A 5133-nucleotide genomic window follows, 5' to 3' on the forward strand; every position below is an offset into this window, starting at 1 on the left:
CTATTTCCCTATAGATTGTTCACATTTTGGCTGAGTCACTTTACCAGTGTCCATTTTAAGCCCAGAGTGCTGAACTTTTGAGATACTGATGCCCTACTGGGCCTGTAAACTTCCCATATAGAGGCCACAGGGACCACCATTTGCCTTGATACCTCCCTTCAAGACTATCCATTCTCGTCCTTAATTCTACTGGATACCACCCTACTTTCTTCACCCTCAGTTAGCAAATAAAACCAGACTGTTCCCTAGACATGAGTTACCTGCAGCCTCAATGATGCTATTGGTGTGACCCTAAGACCCCTGTAGTTTGTGACTGACTGACCTTGCAGACTGATTTTGTAAGATGACCTCAGCTGACCAACCAGCAATACTGGATTGATTTTCCTTGACTTGCGGTACTGACCATGGCCCAGGCCTTCCAGTAAAACACGATGGATCCCAGGACTCATTAGGATCAATTGCTTGAGTGACTGTAGCCATGGATTAGTAACAGCCCAGTCACAAGACTGAGTGTAGTGGTATACCCCTGACTGACTGGTGTCCACCATCATGCCATCAAAAATACCTGCCCTTTCCATTTCACACATCATCATGCTCTTCATGTGCATGCCCAATGTTTGCCATGTAAACTGGATCATGTACCACCCTGGATGTTAACACAGCACTGTGCTCCATAGTGACACAAATCCCTTTGTTACATTGACATTTCAGTCTATCCTACAGGAATTTGTTTTCTACGTTAATGTAACTCTCTCAGCCACAAGCTGTCTGCTTGCCTTCTGAGCTGACTGTCACATGAGAAAGACAAGCTAGTGCCTGACCCTGTCCACTAAAGTACCATCTGCGACCCTGAAGCTGCTGTGTTGCCATTTCCCAGATGTTGGAGCAATGGGCTCAGGACACATGCTGCCTTAGTCCCTAGTGACTTGCCTTTTGCAGATGTAGAGGTTACAGTGAAAATGAAGAGAAGGATCATTCAGAATGTTTCACTCACATAGTGATGTATTCACCTTGAATGGTGGCTTAACAGTCCAGTCAACAGAGGTTTATGCAGTTGGGTTTGTGAAGAATTGAGTATCTCAATTGGCCAGTTGTTAATTGGAAAGGGGAAGTTAATTCCATTAAGTTGTCTCAATTGATGCATATATATTGGCGTCTCCCAACCTGTCAGTGAGAAAGTCACCTCACCATTGAAGGAAGGAGGACTTCATTGTGAATGTTTATCTGGGCAGCTAGAATTGGAGTTTTGGATTCTCACTTGATTAACTCATCACGCTCACTATTATCCTCCACAACACAGGGAGTAGAAAATTGCATTTCTAATCTTTTAATTTCAGTTGCTGAAAATGTCTTTGGGCCATCACCGTGTTGTGCCATTTTGAATGACCAGATACTTATGAGGCAAAGATATACAGGATCATCAGGATTCCAACTCTGTACCAGCGAAAGGTAGCAGATGACCAACAAGCTTCCTTCACAAGAAATACCTTACAATAAAGATCGGTAAATGTATCATACACAATCCACCAATATCGAATGAGGCAACATGCTAAACCATCCCCAATTGGTCCTCACACCTGCAGACTATATTCCAGTTATGATACCATGGTTGTAAAGGGATTCTCTGAGCCAAGAAACCTGTGTTCAAGTTCTTTTTGCTTATGTCTGAGTCAGGAAATCTGTGTTCAAGTTCTATTTGCTTCAGAGGTGCATCTGAAAAATATAACGATATCTCTGAGCAGGTTGATTAGAAACATTTGATGTGATTATGGCTACCAGTGTCCTCCAGCACTGACTACACTGGATTTCATGTTACCAGTGGGGGTGCTCTGAAGTTGTACCAACCTGATTGGTGTATTTGCCTGTCCAGCTGCAGAAGGACTTCCTCTTTTTAGGTTAGAAAATCTCTGCACACCTATCTCTAATCTAAACTGGGCTCTAAAAGTCTAAATAATTGGTTAAAATCATACAGCTGGAAATGCAATACAGGGAGAACTAACAATTTCGATACAGAACTGACTCAAAGATAGAAGACAGAGGGTGGTGGTGGAGAGTTGTTTTTCAGACTGGAGGCCTGTGACCAGTGGAGTGCCACAAGAATCAGTGCTGGGTCCACTACTTTTATTCATTTATATAGATGATTTGGATGTGAGCATAAGAGGTATTGTTAGTAACTTTGCAGATGACACCAAAATTGGAGGTGTAGTGAACAGCAAAAAAGGTTACCTCAGATTACAACTTGATATTGATCAGATGGGCCAATGGGCTGAGAAGTGGCAGATGGAGTTTAATTTAGATAAGTGTGAGGTGCTGCACTTAGGGAAAGCAAATCTTAGCAGGACTTATACACTTAATGGTAAGGCCTTAGGAAGTGTTGCTGAACAAAGAGACCTTGGAGTGCAGGTTCATACCTCCTTGAAAGTGGAGTCACAGGTAGATAGGATAGTGAAGAAGGCATTTAGTATGCTTTCCTTTATTGGTCAGAGTATTGAGTACAGAAGGTGGGAGGTCATGTTGTGGCTGTACAGGACATTGGTTAGGCTACTGTTGGAATATTGCGTGCAATTCTGGTCTCCTTCCTATCAGAAAGATGTTGCAAAACTTGAAAGGGTTCAGAAAAGATTTATAAGAATATTGCCAGGGTTGGAGGATTTGAGCTATAGGTCGAGGTTGAATAGGCTGGGGCTGTTTCCCTGGAGTGTTGAAGGCTGAGGGGGTGACCTTACAGTGGCTTATAAAATCATGAGGGGCATGGATAGGATAAATGGGCAAAGTATTTTTCCCTGGGGTGGGGGAGTCCTGATCGAGAGGGCATAGGTTGAGGGCGAGAGGAGAAAGATATAAAAGGGCCAACTTTTTTCACGTAACAGGTGGTATGTGTGTGGAATGAGCTGCCAGAGGAAGAGGTGGAGGCTAGTACAATTTCAACATTTAAAAGGCATCTGGATTTATATGAATAAGAAGGATTTGGAGGGATACAGGCTGGGTGCTGTCAAGTGGGGCTACATTGGGTTGGGATATCTGGTCGGCATGGACAAGTTGGACCGAAGGGTATGTTTCTGTGCTGTACATCTCTATGACTCTATGACTCTATATAATACCTGTCCAACACTGGGGGCTAGGAATGTTCTTAGTAATTCATCTGCAACACTATTGTGAATTCATAGACAGCGCATTGGCTGGTATCTCTTGTACTAATTGTCAAAATATAGCAGGTGTAAAAGTTGAGGGCTGCTGGTAGTCCTGTACGTATATTCGTATATTCAAGATTGTCACCCAGTGTTCCTAAAGCAGATGGCACACCTCTGTAACTGCCTTCCTATTCATTCGGAGTCTCTGAAGAACAAAACGCTGCTCAATCTCAGACTCAGTCTGTCGATATGATGTGTGATATACCGACAGTCCTCATTTTGTGCCATCTGACTTCTCTGGCATTTCTCAGTTCCAATCATCCTCTCTTGCCACATAAAATTTAGAAAAAAAGTGCATTCCACCTTATCAAGTTCCTACCCATGAAACAGCAGTTCATTCAAATGAGAAAATCGTTTCAAGTGACACGCAGATATGGGTACTTTGAATACATGACAAGCCTTGAATCTGCAATTATTCAGGAAAGATAAACACAAGGAAATTGGGGTCTAAGATAAAAATCACACAACACCAGGTTATTGTCCAACAGGTTGAATTGGAAGCACTAGCTTTTGGAGCACCACTCCTTCATCAGGTGGTTGTGGAGGACACAATTGTAAGATTGGGGTCTAAGATGAAATAGTGCAAGAAACCCTCTACACATGTTTCTTTGGGCCTTCAGATATTGGTTGGAAATCATGTTCTGCAGAGAACTCCCACAGTGCTGGCCTGTATCGCACATTTACTGCTGGTTCAAAAGTTTGTGCTGACAGGAATGTTCAGAATCATATCTCATTTCAGTGGCTGATGTTTCTACCATAAACAGAGGCTAAAAGAGTGATAAAGGATTTCTTTTTATATAAATTGACAATGATTTAACATTAGTCAGCCATTACTATTTCAGCTTCATAATCAATTCCACAAGACAAAAGAAAATTGCTGATTAACACACAGAAGCACATTTATTTGGTATAACACTTTTTTGTGTGTGCACACATATCTTTATATTTTAATAATAGTTCTCTTTGACCTCAAAGAACCAAGTATGCAGTCTTTCCATCCTCCTGGGAGCTTTAAATTCATATTGTGGAGGGTGAGGTGCAGACTATCAAGTGGGTGTGCAGGAAGTCAGGTGATGGTAAACATAGTCTGGATGATCTTTTCCTTTGTATTAATGGCAAAGATTACCACATCCTGATATGAGTTCTGTGGAACTCCAGGCTCTCAGATATAATTGTGTTGACAAATCAACTTGCACACAATTAAGTGAGAACATTTCTTTATATGCAAAACTCAGTGTGGAAGCTGTTAGGACTTGGAGCCTCCCCAGAATACACCTCCTCCCCTCCCACTGTACCATACTACAGCTTCCTTTACTGTAATCTGAGCACCCAGTTGTTTACTTTCTCATTCCCACAAATTTGGGAAGTCTCCAATGTTTCAGAGGCCATGCACTTTGTTAGGAGAACAGGGGTGCTCAGCCACTTACGAGCTGCCACAGCAAGCAAATGTCCATTTGATGTTTACATAATTACTTCTGACTATGCATGTATGCTTTCAGATTAATATAATCGTGCATAACTGCTGTTTTCATCAAACCGGTCTTTTAGTGGGGTGGAAATTTTTGTTTCCACAATAATATTTCAATTTTCGAAAACTAAGTTATCACTCTGCATGGGATTTAGGACCTGAGCTTTCATCTGAGAATGTACCACTGAATGACATCCTAAGGGAAAGAAACACCATTCACATCTTTAGATCCATGCCCCTGTTCAATGACTGCTAATTGTTCATATCTTGAACAGATTTGGTTTAAGGTAGTCTTAAGTACAGTGTAAATACATATTGCAAAACAGTATTAAAAGATTGTAAATATTACTCTGATTCTTTCAGTTTAACTGGTATTTAATACTGTAATCTCAGCCAGCTATTATTGAAGTAAAGATTTCTGAATTACAAGTTAATAATGCATTAATAAAATTACACCTTTACTATGGGCTGTTA

This window comes from Chiloscyllium plagiosum, unplaced genomic scaffold (genome assembly GCF_037043375.1).
Source record: "Chiloscyllium plagiosum isolate Xiang-an unplaced genomic scaffold, Cpla_swu_hap1 HiC_scaffold_17, whole genome shotgun sequence".
NCBI classification, from domain to species: Eukaryota; Metazoa; Chordata; class Chondrichthyes; order Orectolobiformes; family Hemiscylliidae; genus Chiloscyllium; species Chiloscyllium plagiosum.